The 20,774-nt window shown below is 39.7% G+C and overlaps 1 long non-coding RNA gene across 1 annotated transcript in view; it reads right to left on the reverse strand.

The window, feature by feature from the left end:
* The window catches only part of LOC145542737 (uncharacterized), a 174,221-nt gene that overhangs the window by 99,103 nt on the left and 54,344 nt on the right, over nucleotides 1-20,774 (reverse strand). The window contains exon 2 of the long non-coding RNA XR_014080100.1: nucleotides 17,173-17,408. This is a non-coding gene — a long non-coding RNA (uncharacterized LOC145542737). The remainder of the gene's footprint in view (nucleotides 1-17,172; nucleotides 17,409-20,774) is intronic.

Genomic DNA, 20,774 nt, shown 5'->3' on the forward strand with positions numbered 1-20,774 from the left:
GATCTTAGTTTTCTAAACGTTGAGCTTTAAGCCAACTTTTTCACTCTCCTCTTTCACTTTCATCAAGAGGCTCTTTAGTTCTTCTTCACTTTCTGCCATAAGGGTGGTGTCATCTGTATATCTGAGGTTACTGATATTTCTCCCGGCAATCTTGATTCCAGCTTGTGTTTCTTCCAGCCCAGTGTTTCTCATGATGTACTCTGCATATAAGTTAAATAAGCAGGGTGACAATATATACCCTTGACATACTCCTTTTCCGATTTGGAACCAGTCTGTTTTTCCATGTCCAGTTCTAACTGTTGCTTCCTGATCTGCCTACAGGTTTCTCAAGAGACAGGTCAAATGGTCTGGTATTCCCATCTCTTTCAGAATTTTCCACAGTTTATTGTGATCCACACAGTCAAAGGCTTTGGCATAGCCAAAAGGTATACTTTAAAACAAATTTAAGGGCACAGTGTGGCCATTACTTTTGCTGATTAGCAATGCAACACCTACCACCTTCCCCAAATCCCCCAGCCTCCTTATTGACCATGTGATATAGCTTTGACCCATGAGTTCTGACCCAAGCTTTTATTAGATGGGATTTCTGAGAGAGCTTTGCATCTCTTGATTTAAAGAAAAAACAAGATTGATTACATTTGCCTGGCCTAGTCCTTTGCTTCTCTCCTCCTCCTCAACTTCCTGACTAGAATTCAGACATATGGCCAGGAGGTGCAACAGCTACCTTTTAACCAGGAGGCCATAAGAAAGAAGATAAAGGCATACACAGAAGGAATGGCAGAGCAAACCACAGAAAAAGTTTGGTGCTTGAGAACATCACTGAGGTATCATACCAGCCCTGAGCAACCTACTTTTGAACTTCTTACTGTGTGAAATAAACAAACCCTATGTCCTTAAGCTGCTGTTAAATCATCTGTTACCATTTGCCAAATGAACTCTTAATGATCGAAATAACTGCTTGATGAAAGTGAAAGCAGGAGAAAAAATAACAATAAAGTCATTAATTTTCAGAAATATAAGGAAAACAAAACAAGACAGGAGAGCCAAGTAAGATTTTTAAGACACAAAAAACTAGCCCCAGATGGAAAGGTCCACCTTTCCAGACAAGATCAGCATTGACTGGGTTCTCCAAGTGAAGTACTAAAGGGGTTCCTGAGACAGTGTCTCAGAGCACTTTGAAATGAGCATTTACAGTACTTTTAAGTCACAATCTATATGGTTTAGGTCCAAGGGGTAAGGAGGTGGGGAAGGGTGGAGAGGCTGGAGGCTTGCAGGGGAGAAGCTAAGGTTTCTAAGACCTGATTCTATTTACAATTGGCCCTCTATATCCATAGGTTTTGTATCCATGGATTCAACCAACCATGGATTGAAAATGTTTGGAAAAAATTTTCAAGAATGTTTCAAGAAGAAAACTTGGATTTTTCCATGCACCTTACCCTGCACAACACTTACACTATAGTAGGTATTATAAGTAAACTAGAGATGATTTATAGTATACATGAAGAACTGTACAGGTTATATGCAAATACTATACCATTTTAAATCAGGAACCTGACAACCTATGTCTCCACTGATAGATGAATGGATAAAGAAGTTGTGATACATATATACAATGGATTATCTAGCTCAGTTCAGTCACTCAGTCATGTCCGACTCTTTGACACCCCACGAACCGCAGCACGCCAGGCTTCCCTGTCCATCACCAACTCCTGGAGTTTACCCAAATTCATGCACCATTGAGTAGGTGATGCCATCCAAGAATCTCATCCTCTGTTGTCCCCTTCTCCTCCTGCCCTCCATCTTTCCCAGCATCAGGGTCTTTTCAAATGAGTCAGCTCTTCGCATCAGGTGGCCAACAAGTACTGGAGTTTCAGCTTCAACATCAGTCCTTCCAATGAACACTCAGGACTGATCTCCTTTAGGATGGACTGGTTGGATCTCCTTGCAGTCCAAGGGACTCTCAAGAGTCTTCTCCAACACCATAGTTCAAAAGCATGAATACTTCTGCACTCAGCTTTCTTCACCGTCCAACTCTCACATCCATACATGACCACTGGAAAAACCATAGCCTTGACTAGACGGACTTTTGTTGACACAGTAATGTCTCTGCTTTTTAATATGCTGTCTAGGTTGGTCATAACTTTCCTTCCAAGGAGTAAGTGTCTTTTAATTTCATGGCTGCAATCACCATCTGCAGTGATTTTGGAGCCAGAAAAATAAAGTCAGCCACTGTTTCCACTGTTTCCCCATTTATTTCCCATGAAGTGATGGGACCGCAGGCCATGATCTTAGTTCTCTGAATGTTGAGCTTAAGCCAACCTTTTCATTCTCCTCTTTCACTTTCATCAAGAGGCTTTTTAGTTCTTCTTCACTTTCTTCCATAACGGTGGTGTCATCTGCATATCTGAGGTTATTGATATTTCTCCCGGCAATCTTGATTCCAGCTTGTGCTTCATCCAGCCCAGCGTTTCTCATGATGTACTCTGCATATAACTTAAATAAATAGGGTGACAATATACAGCTTTGACACACTCCTTTTCCGATTTGGAACCAGTCTGTTGTTCCATGTCCAGTTCTAACTGTTGCTTCCTGACCTGCATACAGGTTTCTCAAGAGACAGGTCAGATGGTCTGGTATTCCCATCTCTTTCAGAATCTTCCACAGTTTATTGTGATCCACACAGTCAAAGGCTTTGGCATAGTCAATCAAGCAGAAATAGATGTTTTCTGGAACTCTCTTGCTTTTTCAATGATCTAGAGGATGTTGGCAATTTGATCTCTGGTTCCTCTGCCTTTTCTAAAACCAGCTTGAACATCTGGAAGTTCACAGTTCACGTATTGCTGAAACCTGGCTTGGAAAATTTTGAGCATTACTTGATTAGTGTGTGAGATGAGTGCAATTGTGTGGTAGTTACTCGGCTATAGAAAAGAACAAGTTTCAGTCAGCTGTAGTGAGTTGGATGACTCTAGAACCTGTTACACACAGTGAAGTAAGTCAGAAAGAGAAAAACAAATATCATATATTATTGCATATATAAGGAATCTAGAAAAACAGTACTGATGAACCTATCTTCAGGGTAGGAGTAGAGATGGGGACTAGAGAACAGACTTGTGGACACAGGGCAGGAAATAGAGGGTGGGACGAATTGAAGGAGTAGGACTGACATATATGCACCATTATATGTAAAACAGATAGCTAGTGAGAAGCTGCTGTATAGCACAGGGAACTCAGTCTGGTGCTCTGTGATGACCTAGATAAGTGGAATGGGGCAGGGTGGGGAGTGGAAGGGAGATCCAAGGTGGAGAGGATATATGTACACATGTAGCTGATTCACTTCAGTGTACAGCAGAAACCAACACAACATTATAAAGCAATTATTTTTCAATTAAAAACAATTTTTTAAATATTAAAAATAAATAAAGGATGAGCATCTGCAGATTTTGGTAACTGTTAAGGGTCCTGGAACCAACCCCTCCCTGCAGAAAATACCAAGGGACAACTGTATTTAGTTTACAACGTCCTATCTGGGTCAAAACAATTATATATGGAGAGAGAGAGAGGGAGAGAGAAAGGGAGAGGAGAGGAAGGAAGGAACAAACAAATGGAGGGAAGGAAGGAAAGATGCTACTTGTTTGCCATTCATTTGATGGGCATTTATTTAGAGCTGCGTATTCCTTGAGGTCGAAGATCAAGTCTTTTCATCCACTCTAGTGCCTGCATTCACACATTGGAACATTCAATAAATGCTCTTTGTATAAATGGATGAATGTCATTTCTATTTAATTCTCTTTAATTGAAGGCAGGAGGAGAAGGGGACGACAGAGGATGAGATGGTTGGATGGCATCACTGACTCAATGGACATGAGTTTGAACAAGCTCCAGGAGTTGGTGATGGACAGGGAATCCTGGTGTGATACAGTCCATGGGGTCACAGAGTTGGACATGACTGAGCAACTGAACTGAACTGATTTAAGTCTCCTATTGCAAATTTTTCAGGCTTAATCTCTCTAAAGCAATGATTCACAGAGTAAAAAAAAATTAATTCATGATTTTTGTCTTCTCTTTATTCCTTGACCTTTTGTCGTAAAAACACTATTTATCTCCTAATGTATCTCCAGCTTCATTCCCATCCGAAGGGTCTGAAGAATCTACTGCTGTAAATAGAATAAATGAAGAGGGCAAGAGTTCCGTGTCCTCATATTCATCTCTCCAGAGTCTCTACTCCATTTCTAATGCTCCTCTGCCTTCTGGGAGTCAGTGGAACAAGAAGCTAACACAGTGTTTAATGAGAAAATAATCAACTATTGCCTACACAACATGCCTAGAGCCAAAAACATCCAAAGGGATCCATTTACAACATTTTCACACTAATTCCATAAATACCAGAGATGACAATATAAAACTTAATTTGGATTCCATTTGTTTTTATTTTCCAGGGGAGATTTTGAACAATGGATAATCCCAGAGTTCTCTCTTTCACGGAAAATTTAAAGAACTAGCTTTCTATTTACAGCATGAGGTAATCTCCACCCGACAATTACCAAGCAAACAGGGCTGGAGGTAAGGCACCAGGAGCTGATCCGACTCTGACTAGTGTCAGCCAAGCCATGCTGTGAACTTGAACACCTTTTACCCAGCATGGTGGCAATGAGGTTATTTTAAGCCTTGGGAATAATAATGACATAAGTTTTTATAGTAGCTTTTAAGTCCAAAGATGTCTAAGTGATTTTCCCTACCCACTGGGTTAAACCGCTGTTTTCCCTTGCATTGTCAAAGCATTTCAGCATGAATCTTAGACCATAAGCACAAGTGGCCTAAGTGGCTTGGGAAGATGAAGAGCTAGGGGAGGCAGAGTGAACAGCCCATGAGAAAGAACTGATAGCAACGAGCTCTTGGATGGAGCCCCATGTATCTCACACATGGGAAGCTGCCTCTAGGCACACTCAGAGGTAATCACTGGTGTTCACTAAAAGAGCAGGTAGAATTTAGCCGACCTCCAGGACAAATACATCCCAAATTGGCACTGTTTACAGCCTCCGCAGGAATGCCACTCAGAGCTTAATCTTTACTCTCAGCATGAAGCCTCATTCTGCAACTCTCCCCCAGGCTGAGACCTTAGGGCACCCTGCTTCACTGGGAGAGCATCAGGAAAGAGCTAGTGGCTGAGCCAAGTAGCAGGGCCATTACTGAGGCGGCCGGCAACGTCTCCACAGTCTGCCATCCCTGCTGCTCTGCCACTACAGTGCTCTCAATTCACAGGAATAAAAAAGGGAAGGGAATGGTCAATTTAACACAGCATCACAGGTGTTTTTCCTACCAACCACTCTGTCAGTGGGAATCAGTTTGTCTTTAAGCAGAAGTCAAGTAGTTAATCACCCCCAAGCCCCAAGAAGAAAAAAGGGATGCATGTGGTTTAACAAGACAAGCTGAGGTGTGAACCTTGCTATAGAAGAAAGCAACTGCAACTCACTTGAAAAATGAACTCATTGTCCAAGCCCCTGTGATGCCAGCAGATACACAGTCGACCCAGAACTGAAGGGAGGTCTGCTTTTCTTCCTCACACAGATGTCACTGGAGAGATCCACACAACTGGGTAAGTTCCCTGAATTCTGAGTTTGGGATGAAGGTCAGCATCTGACTTTTTCAGAGGCTATGCAACAAACAAGCAAATCATAACCTGTAGAGACAAGCCTCTCTGGAGTAAAATTCCAGCTCTGCCCCTTGCTACCTGCATATCCTTTTGCAAGTCACTCTGGGGCTTCCCAGGTGGCTGCAAGTGGTAGAAAATCCACCTGCCAATGTAGGAGACACAGGAGACACTGGTTCGATCCCTGGGTCAGGAAGACCCCTTGGAGTAGGAAATGGAAATCCACTCCATATTCTTGCCTTGAAAATTCCATAGACAGAGGAGCCTAGAGGGCTATAGTCCATGGGGTCACAAGAGTCAGACACGACTGAGCGACTGAGCACACACGTGTATGCTTTCTGGACCTCTTTCCTCATCTGCAAAATACCTATACTAAGGTTGGGACTTTAAATGATTTGATTTATGAAAAGAACTAAGAAATGTAACTGACATACAGTGAGTACTCAGAAACAACAGCTATTATTCAGATAACTGGACGACAATTTGGGGGAACCAAACAAACCAATTGTGGGGAAGATTCAGCATGGAACCAGGTGGTACACCAGCACTCTTATAGATCAACTACATAAGGAAAAAGTCTTTGTTGGAATAACTTAGCCATGATTAAACATCTTTTGTGCTGTGCTCGGTCGCTCAGTCATGTCCAACTCTTTGCGACCCCAATGGACTGTAACCTGGCAGGCTCCTTTGTCCATGGGATTTTACAGGCAAAAATACTGGAGTGGGTTGCCATTCCCTTCTCCAGGGGGTCTTCCCAACCCAGGGACAGAACCTGGGTCTTCCACATTGCAGGTGAATTCTTTACCATCTGAGCCACCGGGGAAGCCCAGTTATGACCTTAGCCCCATGCAATATAGGTTTCTGTAGTATTTACATCTAAGAAACAAACTAGCTGCAAATAAGACTTCAGAAGTGAGTTTAAGATAATAGCTGCATGTAAATCTGGTTCTATCAATATTATGAATTCAGTGACAGAAAATATGTTCACAGTCAACCTAACAATAAAATTGAGTAAATGACACGTGGCCATTCCAATCCACAGAACAATGCAGAAAGTTAAAATGGTCAAAGAAAACTAGCCCTGAAGATGTTGAATTCAGATGCCATATGAACAAAATAACAATAGGTAACAAATTTTATGCTCTTATTTTGTGTCAGATATGATTTTTCTTTGAATTCATTAATTTACTCATCACAACATGCTATGGCAAAGACACTATTGTTATTATTATCTCCATTGTATATAGTTAGTATGACCTGAATCCTAGTGGGCTAGCTCTGAATTCCATGAGTCTAATCACTACATGACATTCTCTACATAGTATTAAAGGAAAATATAATGTATAAATTGTTTAGCTATAATAGAATCAGGTAGTAGACTTATTAGTTCACTATTCAAATCCAATTTCTTTATTACATGAACCCATAGCTCAAAAAACTATTATAGATTTTAGGCAATGCAAAACCTCATTTGAAAATATATTAAAACTGAGGGAACTTTCCCCTACTCCTACTCCCATCACAGCATTAATCAACAGAAAGTTCTACTCAACAGTAGACATCATATTTCATTTGGAAAATTCGGTTTGCTGTGGTTAATTTTTTAATGCTTTAGATTTAGCTTCAATTACCAGTGAAAAATTACAGATCTTGTATATTAAATATTAAAACATTCCTGTAAGATTACATACAGTTTGTACTTCTATTTAAAAAAATAGCATCACTTCAGTATAGATTGCCACCATCTATATTTTAACTCTTTGCACCAATTCTTCCTTTCGCTAAAAGCAAAATCTTTGTGGTTAGAATTGACCATAGAAATCTTAAGAAGCCCAACAAATCAATATCTTTAGACAATAAATGGTTCTGTAAATTAGTAATATGTCAAAAGATGTAAGGAAAGTTGTCTCAAAGGAGAACTAAGAATAGTACCTCAGAGCTTGCTGGGGTTATTGTCTTTAATGGGCAAAATTGCACTGACAGCCTGAAATCCTTAGTTAATAGCAAAGCTAAATTAATTCACAGGAAATGACTCTTTGAAGTGGCCAGAAAAATTAAGAACTGGTATGGTCAATTTACTATAATAGCCAGATATAGAGATGTCACCAGATTGACCCATAATAATAGTGATCCTCTAGAAGGAAAATAAGCTAGAAGTTACCTAAGACTTAAGTAAACAATTTTCAGGGCCTTACATGTAAGGATTTTAAACTCTTTGATAGTATTCACAAGTTATACTTTAACATTCTCCTACAGATTCTCGCCTAGAAGATCAGTATATCCTAAAATAAAAATCCATTTTGTATTTTAAAAGTTACTAAAGTTCCTTGGGTTGGATCCAAGATGGCCTGTCTTAATGCCACATTCAATCATGTATCAGATAGTTTTATTGCAAATTTCATTTTTAATCAAATTGTTCATTCATTTCACAAATGTTTGTCACTTACTATGGTCCAGTCAGTATATTTGACACTGAGGATATACAGGGGAATAAGAAAGACAACCCTGAAACATCAGCCAATCCCATCTTAAATAGAAATTGACATGTTAAAGAAAAGCAATAATAACTCTTCACAATATACAAAATGCTTTTCACAAATGCTATTTTATCTTTAGAAATTTTCCATGAGGAAGCTAATGCTATATATTTTTACAATGAAGAAAACTGAGATTCAAAGTCTTCATGTAAATTGCTAAGGGTAACATTGCTCATAAAGGAAGCAGAACTTAAACTTGGAAATTCAACTTCAAAATTCCAAATCATTCCATTGTATATTGTTTCAATGTACAAGAGGGAAATGTGTCGGGAGCCGCGATAGGCATTACTGACAAAATGGAGGCACGGCCCCAACCCCCTCTCCTCATCCCGCAGGCACGGTCCTGGAATGAAGGAGTTAGGTCTTGTGATTCTGACTTGTCCTTTCCTTCCTCCGGTTGAGTTGGCTGGAAAGAATGTTATAATCCATAACGTTAACTATTGACATTTGTTCAAGGATCTTTACAAAGAATGTTCCAGGATGAGCACATAGGCTGCAGCTTGAGACCATGGGAAACATTGTTATCTGAAACCTGCCTGTAAGGGGAATGTTTATGGCAAAAGAAGTTTGCTGAGTTTAGGGGTTAGGAATAATTAAGAATAGTTAGAAGCTAAAAGTTTAAGGTATGTTGTAGTGTTGGCATATTTTACTATAGCTTATAGAAACTAGGTATTTTAGAGATACTAATAGCTAAAAGCCTTTTTAGGAGATGATGAGCTTAAGTTACTAGGGGATAACAGGATTTAAAGAGATAAGAAATAAACTGAAGAATGTGATATACAGCCCAGAGACAAACTTGAGTTACAATGTCATCACAACGACACTTAAGAGAGAACTCTGAAGGACAACAATGATTTATGGAGACAGTAAATATGGGTGAGGGGAAACTGAAGATGTCATACCTCTGACCTAATGCTTTTGTAAAAGTATAAAAGAAAAACTGATGCTTAAAATAAACATGCAGCCCAGTGTTCTGAGCGAGAGACTGCATCATTTTCTCTGCAGAAATGGATGATGGGCCTGGAAATTAAAACTCAAATATTTAACCAATTAAAGACAATTTTTCTCACTGAACCTCTTAGGAAAAAGTCAAGAGCAACACTGAATATTGAGAAGTGGGTCTAACTGTCCAGATGGTTAACTTTCAACTAGACCTCCTCCTCTTGCAAAAAGGGCATCCCACTATATAAGAAGAGGTGAGACATGAAGGTAATTTAGTTCTACTTCCAACATCTTCTACTTGCGACCTTGAGATCCTGATTTTCCATTTTTTATATTGCCGCACACCATATCATTTCTCCCAGTCTCTCAATCCTTTCGTGGCTTTACCTGCTTCCTTAACTAGCTTTATAGCCATGATCACCCATTTCCAAACTACTTTTGTACCTTAAAGTCTTTCTCCCTTGACTCCTCAAAATCAGCAACTGTGACAACTGGGCCAACATTTCTGTTCCGGAGACTCTGTTCCTCCTCTTCTTCTTCTCTTAGTTCCTCCGTAATGCTTTTTCCCACTTTAGCTGTTTGACAACATTTCCATATTTGCCTAGGCTCCAATCTCTCCAATTTTCACTGCTTAAATTCAATCCTCATTATCATCTCAACTCCCAGGAGTTGACTTAACCTCTCATTGGGACACTAGAAAACAAGGATTTGTGGACTATAATCCAAGGTCAAATTTTGAAGGCAGATGATTGGTGATGGAATATGGAGACAGGAAGCGGAGAGAAACGACTATAGATTAGACCAGCAGCCTTTGTGTTAGCTCTAAAACTAGAAATATATACAAAAGGTAATATACAAGTAAGCATAATGCCTCAAGATACTTTATATGATGGGAGATAATGACAGTATCAGAAACGTGGATACCAATTGGTATAGGACCATGGTTGGAAGTCAGTTGACTTGGATTATATTCTGTTCTTGAAAGGTAAGCTGTGTGATTTTATGAGATTTTTTTAATGTCTAAGGAACAAGATTTCATGCAATAATGGGCAAAATAAAGGAGAGATATGGTAAGAACCTAACAGAAGCAGAAGCAATTAAGAAAAGGTGGCAAGAATACACAGAAGAACTATACAAAGAAGGTCTGAATGATCCAGATGATCACAATAGTGTGATCAATTACCTAGAGCCAGACATTCTGGAATGTGAAGTCAAGTGGCCTTAGGAAGCATTACTATGAACAAAGTTAATGGAGTTGATGGAATTGCAGCTGAGCTATTTCAAATCCTAAAAGATAATGTTATTACAGTGCTGAACTCCATATGCCAACAAATCTGGAAAACTCAGCAGTGGTCACAGGACTGGAAAAGGTCAGTTTTCATTCCAATACCAAAGAAGGGCAATGCCAAAAAATGTTCAAACTACCATACAATTGCACTCATATCACATGCTAGCAAGGTATTGCTCAAAATCCTCCAAGCTAGGCTTCAGCATTAAATGAACTGAGAACTTCCAGATGTTCAAGCTGGATTTGGAAAAGGTAAAGGAACCAGAGGTCAAATTGCCAACACCTGTTGGATCATGGAAAAAGCAAGGGAATTCCAGAAAAACACCTACTTCTGCTTCATTGACAACATTGACGCCTTTGACTGTGTGGATCACAGCAAACTGTGGAAAATTCTTAAAGAGATGAGACCACCTTACCTGCCTCCTGAGAAGCCTGTATGCAGGTTTAGAACTGGAAGCAACAGAAGCAACATTTAGAACTGGACAAGGAACAATGGATTGGTTCAAAACTGGGAAAGGAGTACGACAAGGAGTACTGTCATCCTGTTTATTTAGCTTATACGTAGAAGTACATCATGCAAAATGCCATGCTGGGTGAATCACAAGCTGGAATCAAGATTGCTGGGAGAAATATCAACAACTTCAGATACATACACAAAACTAAATACCTGTATTAGCATTTCATTTTTTAACAAAAGATATCATGTTTAATACATGAATGTGATGTTCATTGTAATTAAGGAGGGCAAGTATTGAGTGATTTGATCTCTTTGGAATTTATTAGTGTATTTGAAACAATGCTGGACTTCTTTACTTAACAAAACCCAGGATGAGGGGTTTGTGAGTATAATGGACACTTACAGGATATGTGAGCACCACCTCATTGCCTTCGGGAAAAGAGTCTAGTTGAGTAGGGACAGGTCAGGGGCTCTAATGCCAAGTTGCTCTTGTTGCTATTCAGTTGCTCAGTAATGTTTGACTCTTTGGGATCCTATGGACTGCAGCACACCAGACCTCCCTGTCCCTCACTATCTCCCAGAGTTTGCCCAAGTTCATGTCCATTGAATCGGTGATGCTATCTAACCACCTTATCCTCTGTCACCCTCTTCTCCTTTTGCCTTCAATCTTTCTCAGCATCAGGGTCTTTTCCAATGAGTCAGTTCTTCACATTATGTGGCCAAACTATTGGAGCTTCAGCTTTAGCATCAGTCCTTCCAATGAGTATTCAGGGTTGATTTCCCTTTAGGATCGATTCCCTAGTGGTTTGATCTTCTTGCTGTCCAAGGGACTCCCAAGAATCCAAGTTGTCAAGTTACCTGGCTTCAAATCTCAATTCTACCATGTCTTTCCTAAATAACAAGGCAAAGTATCTAGTATCTCTGAGCCTTTGTTTTCTCTTTATAAATTTAAGGAGTTAAAAATAGTACCTTCCTCATAAGATAGTTAAGTGAAATGATACAAGTACACAATTAATATGGTGCTTCGCATATAGAAGGAACCCAATAAATTTAATTTACTATTATATTTATTCCAGAAACTGCTTCTCCTTCTTCTCAGTCACATGGCTGCAATAGAAATTGACATGATACAAACAGTAACTTCCCTTTACCATAGTGACTTGCTTCCCTGATAGCTCAGTTGGTAAAGAATCTGCCTGCAATGCAGGAGACCGGGTTCAATTCCTTAGTCAGGAAGATCCTCTGGAGAAGGGATAGGCTACCCAATCTAGTATTCTTGGGCTTCCCTTATGGTTCAGCTGGTAAAGAATCTGCCTGCAATGCAGGAGACCTGGGTTTGATCCCTGGGTTGGGAAGATCCCCTGGAGGAGGGAAAGGCTACACACTCCAGTATTCTGGCCTGGAGAATTCCATGGACTGTATAGTCCATGGCGCTGCAAAGAGTAGGACATGACTGAACTACTTTCACTTTCACCATAGCTGACTGGTCTAGGACTGGGTGCCCCCCCACCATGAGTCCCTTCTCATATTTGAATTGGACTGTCTCTAAGACCTTGTGCTAGTTGTTCAGGAAAATGCGAATACCTTTATTAAAATGTTAAGGAAATTTCAGGAGATTACAGTGTGGGAAGGAAAAGGTTAAAGGTCTAGTATAGTTGGATTTTCTCTTTAATTTCTAGTGGAATGGTACCTTAAGACTTAGACCTTGATGACAAAAAGGAAACTCTCCATTGACAATGCCCCACACTTCAGACTTGAACTTCCCTACTCCTCCCCAAGTTCTTCCTTTCACAAGTCACTCTACAACTTCCCCTTTTTGTTATTGTTTCTATTCAGTCACTAAGTCATGTCAGACTCTTTGCCACACCATGAACTGCAGCACAACAGGCTTCCCTGTCCATCACTATCTCTCTGAGTTTCCTTAAACTCATGTCCATTGAGTCGGTGATGCCACCCAACTACCTCATCCTCTGTTGTACCCTTCTCCTCTTGCCCTCAGTCTCTTCTAGCATCAGGGTCTTTTCCAATGAGTTGGCTCTTCACATCAGGTGGCCACAGTATTTGAGCTTCAGCTTCAACATCAGTCCTTCCAATGAATATTCAGGGTTGATTTCCTTTAGGATTGACCGGTTTGATCTCCTTGCTGTCCAAAGGACTCTCTAGAGTCTCCTCCAGCACCACAGTTCAAACAATTCTTCGGCACTCAGCCTTCTTTATGGCCCAGCTCTCGCATCCATACAGGACTACTAGAAAAATCATAGCTTTGACTATACAGACCTTTTCAGCAAAGTGATGTCTCTGCTTTTTAATATGCTGTCTAGGTTGGTCACAGCTTTTCTTCCAAGGAGCAAGTGTCTTTTAATTTCATGGCTACAGTCACCATCTGAAGTGATTTTGAAGCCCAGGAAAATAAAGCCTGTCACTGTTTCCACTTTTTCCCCATCTATGTGCCATTAAGTTATGGGACTGGATGCCATGATCTTAGTTTTTTGAATGTTGAATTTTAGGCTGGCTTTTTCACTCTCCTCTTTCACCCACCTCAAGAGGCTCTTTAGAAGTACAATCTACACCAGTGGTTTTCAGTCTGTGGCAGCCATGCTCCCCAGGCAACATTTGAAAATTCTTGACACATTTTTGGTTGTCACAGCTGAGGGGAGTGGTGCTGCTGGCATTTAATGGGTAGAAGCCACAGATGCTGCTATACAGCCTACAATGCAGAGGACAGCCTCCCTTCCCTCCAAAAAGTTACCGGGCCTAAAATGTCAATAATAAGGAGGCTGAGAAACCATGGTCTAAAGTCAAACTGAAGTAAAACTTTCCTCCACTACCAGAGTCAATTCTACCTTTGGAATCAGTTTTTTTTCCCATTACTATATACATTTTAATTCCTTTGTCTACCTGAATCCTACCAGAATCATATAGTGCTACATTAGTCTTAAAGGTGATTTGTTACCATGGGAATGGATTGGGATGATTACTTTCACATAATTCAGAATTTAGCTAGAATGAAGCCAGAAGGAGAGGGAAAGTTGCCCTTCTTCCCACCACAAGTGTATTCCAAGAAGACACATTGGAGAAGATGCATACTCTTAAGACAGAATTTTGAATTATCAAGATGGCCAATGAGATTATTAGCATTGGAAGAACACTGCCCAGGAAATAACAAACTTTATGTACACTTGATGGGTACTTTAGACAAGGGAAACACTGACCAAAAAGTCACTGAAGATAAATAGGATGATGTGCTACAGTAACAAAATTTCTAGAAGGTAATAATAAATAGTAGTTCAGATGGAGCAAGTGGTGAATCTTGAAGAAGAGAAGTATGATTCTTGCCTTATTTCGCAAAGACTATCAATAGGATGATCTGTAGAGACTATGTCATATCACCTGGGCATAATACTGGCTGAGGACAAACTTATAATGAAATATATCTCGAGAACTACATGGATATGCCTAATTTATACATAAGCCACTATAACATAAAAAGTATTTAAGGAAAAGACTGAATATTTTTAAATTAATGTTCTTATTGGCTAAAATATGCAATAGGAATGAAAGTCAATTGAACAAAACTATAGACTAGCATTGAGATCAGTATATATGAAAGATGCAGACAACCGAGTTAGCCAAGAAGAGGACTGAGTATTCAAAAAATGTGGAAGATACAAGTAATGCCAAATAAAGATAAATTTGGTCAACTTGGTCTTTGCAATGGAAAGAAATAGACATCAGGAGGAATAGTTGGGATAGTAATGGGTCTTTGGGCACAATATCAGAATAAAACTGTCCAACTCTTTTAGGAGGAAATGAGTAAGGATATATGTAAAGAATTCAAGCCTGAGTTCTTTATTCAAATTCGCTTTCACATTCCTTCTATTCCATTGGATAACACAATCTGAATAGTGACCAAGGAAACCATTTCAGTTCAGTTCAGGCACTCAGTCGTGTCTGACTCTTTGAGATCCCATGGACTGTAGCAAGCCAGGCTTCCCTGTCCTTCACCAACTCCCAGAGCTTGCTCAAACTCATGTCCATCGCGTCAGTGATGCCATGCAACCATCTCACCCTCTGTCGTCCCCTTCTCCTCCGGCCTTCAATCTTTCCCAGCATCAGGGTCTTTACCAATTACTCCGTTCTTCTCATCAGGTGGCCAAAGTATTGGAGTTTCAGCTTCAGCATCAGTCCTTCCAATGAATATTCAGGACTGATTTCCCTTAGGATGGACTGGTTTGATCTCCCTGCAGTCCAAAGGACTCTCAAGAAACCATTTACTGGTCCATTATAGAGACTCTGAAGTTAGTTGTGTGATAGACACAGACATGCTGTTCAACAAGGAAAGACTTGCTGACTCTTGTTCAGTTCCTTCCTGGAGGTTTTAAGCCCCCTTGCAGGAGGTCACACCCTTCCTGGGGCAGTCTGAGTGTGCAAGGCCGGGGGACAAAGGACGGCTCATTTCAACCCACTGCAGGATGCTCAGATGCAGTGTTTATTCCGAAGTTCCTCACAGGGTTGGCCAAAGTACTGTCGGATTAGGATTGCGGTTTTACTACTTCCTCTGCCCCCTTCTGCTTCCTCTCCTTTATTTTTTTCTCCCTAATAAATATTTTGCATCTCAAACTTCTTAACATCTGCTTCCAGAGAACTCAATCTACGACAATTACTCTTGGAAGAATCTCAGAGGTTGTTAGTCAGACGTTCCATTCAACTGCAAGATTTCACAGAGCTTCAAAACACACTGCCACAGTCTGGTGTGAAGAGAGTGCAGGCTCTGTAATCTCACATATTCCTGGGTTCTAATCTCATCCCTTACCTCTAATTAGCAATTTGATCTTAACCCCTCTACACCTTTGTTTCCCTGTCTGTGAAATGATGATATTTACTGCAAAGAAGGGTGCTGGGGAATATATTTTAAATAATGTCTATAAAATACTTAACTTGGTGCCTGACTCATGGGAGCTGTCTAGTAACTGTCAGCCCTACTTCCCTCCAAAAGAGAAAAGAAAAAAAAAAGACCAAATAATTTAAATCTTCCTGAAAAACTAGAACTTCTAAGGTTTGGAGATATTTATCTTTGTTGATATATGTTACATGTTATTTTTAACATTATGGAGAATAAATTTCCAGGATTAAAGTTGATAAATCTAGTTAATAAAGTAACGAGGCAAAACAAAAAACTGTAATGGGAGTAAGAGGAAAGAGTTGAAGTAACTCTTAAAGCAATTCTTGCAAGAAGCACAGCCTCTTGTCCACACATAGGTTGAATCAGCCTACTCTTCTTGACTCCCACATCTCACAAGAAGTCTCTAGAGTATTGCTGGTCTGAAATGGGCTGTCCTAGTAACTAAGTAGTAAGAATAACTGAAGAGAAAGAGGATTATGGTAGGATATAAGAGGAGCTAAACACAGAGAGAGGACTTGGTAACAGTGAGCATATAATAAAACATATTTAGTTATGAAATTCAACATCAAGTTTTTCTATATCTGGTAGTATTTAAAATGTCTTCCAGAGCACCAGCTTTGGAGGCATGGGGTGGGAGGGAGGGAGGAACGGGTATAGGTTGGAGGGGACAAATGTATGCCTATCGTCAGTTCATATTGATGTACGGCAAAAATGTTCACAATATCGTGAAGTAATTATCCTCTACTTAAATAAATAATTTTTTAAATGTCTTCCATGTAGTTCTCAACATCCTCAACATCAGAGCACATAAGCTTTGCCAACTGGATGAAAAATATTCATAGTCTATTATAACAACATAGATAGAGGTGCTAGCTTTTAGAGTGTGAGAATGGTATTCAACTTGGAAAGCATAGGACCAGCCATTTCCTTGGGTATTCAGTCACCTTTGGAGAAGGAAATGGCAACCCATTCCAGCATTCTTGCCCAGAGAATCCCATGGACAGAGAAAAGACTGGGGCACTGTAGTCCATGGGGTCGCAAAGAGTTGGACATGCCTTAGCGACTGAACAGTAACAACAACCAGTCACCTTGGAAGCCATGCTGCAGAGGAAACCTTTAGGAGTAGCATTTCAGTTTTTTCTCTAATACAAAATGCTGTTTTAGGCCCACAGCTCCTCAGGAACAAAGCTAGTGTCAAAGATTTAATGCCTTTTCACATTAGTGATGTCAGCACAAAATGGCCATCTTCTCTGAATAATTTATCTTCCCACTGCATAATTTTCTCATCTTTTTTTTCTACATTTTGGTTTTTTACTGCAGATGGGGAGGTAAATGGCTGTTAGTCCCCGACAAAACCTGTGGTGCATTCTTCCCATCAATCAATTAAAAAACACTTACCTTACATTCAACATGATTTATTTCTTGTTAATACAATTGTCTCACTATATCCTTCTATTATTATACTCTTAATTCCATTAGCCATTCACTTAATGCTTGCTTTAAGGTTGACCCCCAAAGAACTTGGAAGAGAGGGGGAAGTCCTTCTAATAGTGGCTTTGCCAATAAAATTCTGGAAGCTCTTCTCCTAAAACCTTGTAGGTCACGGAAAAGATAGGTTGCAGAATGTATCCTGCCTGAAAAGAATAAAGCAACCTCTCATTTATTTGTTCTGATGGATACTGTTTGATGGTTTAAAAATCCTTAAGAGCTCTTATGTTTAAAGTCAACACAATAGGTTCACAAAGCATAATCCTACCAAGACTTTCCTTAAATAGATTTTAAAAGAGGGAGAGGGGAAACCATTTGTACTGTTTGAAGATTAATGGCTGCTTGTTTTGGGGTGGAGCAAAAGGTTAACCTCTTACACAGTTAAGTGACACAAAAACATTGTATTCTTTCTCATAGTGGTGGAATTACATGTTTTCTAGCAAATTTTCTCCATTTGGGTTAAAATTTGAAAACTCTAAATAGAAGCCCTTGTACTACATTTCTAAAATTATACACTGAACAGATGCTATCATTTTTCTCAGTGACGACATTTGCTCTCCTTTTGAAATTTAGTTGTATGAATGTCTTCATATACTATACAAGCACATATATTTCTACATCACTATGTATCAGACTAGATCATATGTAGCAGGCACCACTGGTTGCCTAAAAGCCATTTCTCTCTGCTTCCTCACAAACCCTAACCTAGTTTTATTCATGGATCCACTCTTCAGAAATGGCAACAAAAGCCTCAGGGTAAATCTGTTCAGTAAAACCAGTACTGGACATTCCATAGCCCTTGTTTGCCACTGATGTTGGGGCAGGCTTTGAGGATGAGTTTCTCGTTTCTAAAAATAAACATAAACCATGGACATGTTTATGACTGCCTGTGGTGCCTGGAGTTTTGACTATCATCTTGTGGCCTCAGCAATAGATAGTCAAGAACAAAGCCGACATCCTGGGGATGACGGAGTACAAAAGATATCTTTTCCCTTGAAAATATAATTTATCTACAGAATTAATCAAACTGTTCAGTTCAGTCCCTCAGTCATGTCCGAAACCTTACGACCTCATGAACTGCAGCATGCCAGGCCTCCCTGTCCATCACCAACTCCCGGAGTCCACCCAAACCCATGTTCATCGAGTCGGTGATGCCATCCAGCCTCTCGTCCTCTGTCGCCCCCTTCTCCTCCTGCCCTCAATCTTTCCCAGCATCAGGGTCTTTTCCAATGAGTCAACTCTTCGCATGAGGTAGCCAAAGTATTGGAGTTTCGGCTTCAACATCAGTCCTTCCAATGAACACCCAGGACTGATCTCCTTTAGGATGGACTGGTTGGATCTCCTTGCAGTCCAAGGGACTCTCAAGAGTCTTCTCTAACACCACAGTTCAAAAGCATCAATTCTTCATGCTCAGCTTTCTTTATAGTCCAACTCTCACACCTACACATTCTATTTATTAGAGTGATTCTTCTAGTATGTCATATTAACACTTCTCTCCCTCACTATTCTTTTATTCTTTTTTATTTTTTAACTTTGCTTGTCTGTTCTCATAGATTTATTCTTCCATGTAAAATTTTAAATAATTTTATATCTAACTCTCATACCTCACAGAAAAGCTGTTATTATGTTTACTGGAGTTGCATTAAATGCATAGTTCAATTTTGTGACAATCAGTATATATGACATTAAATTTTTCCAGCCAAGTACATGATGAAACTTCCAATTTGTTCAGATCTTGTTCTATGGACTTCCATTATTTCTAGATGGTCTAATTAATACAGATCCTGGCCTTATTTGTTAAATGCATTCTCTAATATTTTACTGTTTTAGTTAGCAATGTAAATTAATTTTTTTATTTTTGAGGTTTTAATTTTTAGAATAGAGAAAAGCTATTGATTTCTATAAATTTATCCTATACTCAGTCAACTTATAAATTATATTAATCCAAATAGATCATTTGACTAGAGTTTCTTAGGTTTTCTGGACTCACTTTTATATTAACAAAAATAATTATAACTATTTTTAATCTTTATTGCAAATATTTTATTATTCTTTTCTTATTCTGAATGAGAATAAGTCTTCTACAATTCTGAAGACCCTTCAGGATTGTACTATGTGAGAATGACTCCCAGCACATCTCAGTTCAGTTCAGTTCAGTCGCTCAGCCGTGTCCGACTCTTTGCGACCCCATGAATTGCAGCACGCCAGGCCTCCCTGTCCATCACCAACTCCCGGAATCCACCCAAACCCATGTCCATCGAGTCGGTGATGCCATCCAGCCATCTCATCCTCTGTTGTCCCCTTCTCCTCCCACCCCCAATCCTACCCACCATTAGGGTCTTTTCCAATGAGTCAACCCTTCTCATGAGGTGCCCAAAGTATTGGAGTTTCAGCTTCAACATCAGACCTTCCAATGAACACCCAGGATTGATCTCTTTTAGGATGGATTGATTGGATCTCCTTGCAGTCCAAGGGACTCTCAAGAGTCTTCTCCAACAACACAGTTCAAAAGCATCAATTCTGCGGCACTCAGCTTTCTTCACCATCCAACTCTCACATCCATACATGACCACTGGAAAAACCATAGCCTTGACTAGACGGACTTTTGTTGGCAAAGTAATGTCTCTGCTTTTAAATATGCTATCTAGGTTGGCCATAACCTTCCTTCCAAGGAGTAAGCGTCTTTTAATTTCATGGCTGCAATCACCATCAGCAGTGATTTTGGAGCCCAAAAAAATAAAGTCTGACACTGTTTCCACTGTTTCCCCATCTATTTCCCATGAAGTGATGGGAGCAGATGCCATGATCTTAGTTTTCTGAACGTTGAGCTTTAAGCCAACTTTTTCACTCTCCTCTTTCACCTTCATCAAGAGGCTCTTTAGTTCTTCTTCACTTTCTGCCATAAGGGTGGTGTCATCCGCACATCTACCTAGCTGCTAATTTTAATTTTAATTTAATCTTAGCATAATAAGGAAAAGATTGGTCTTAATGTTTAGAATAATGGTTGCTTTTTAAAAGCAAATAGCTTTATATTTAGGTAGTTTCTATATATTTAGAAATATATAGAATCTATATATTTAGTATATTTAGGTAGTTTCTTACTATTCTTATTTTATTTAGTGTTTTTATTAAATGCTAGTTTAATAATTTTATTAAATGCCTATCAGTGTCTACTTATAAGATTTTCTCTTAATTTATTAATGTATTACATATCAGCTTTTTTCTAATAATGAACTACTCTCACATTCTAGAAATTAAGCACATGCCTGCGAGCTCAGTCATGTCCAACTCCTCGCAACCCCATGGACTATAGCCCACCAGCCTCCTCTGTCCATCAGATTTCTCAGGCAAGAATACTGCAGAGGGTTGCCACTTCCTCCTCCAGGGGATCTTCCTGACCCAGGAATCCCCATCTCCTGCATTGGCTGGCAGATTCTTTACCGCTGAGCCACCTGGGAAGCCCCCATCAGAAATTAAGCATACAAAAATTTATCCACATTTTGTTTAGAAGT

This window comes from Giraffa tippelskirchi, chromosome 1 (assembly GCF_054371585.1).
Source record: "Giraffa tippelskirchi isolate mGirTip1 chromosome 1, T2T-mGirTip1v1.2.pri, whole genome shotgun sequence".
NCBI lineage: Eukaryota > Metazoa > Chordata > Mammalia > Artiodactyla > Giraffidae > Giraffa > Giraffa tippelskirchi.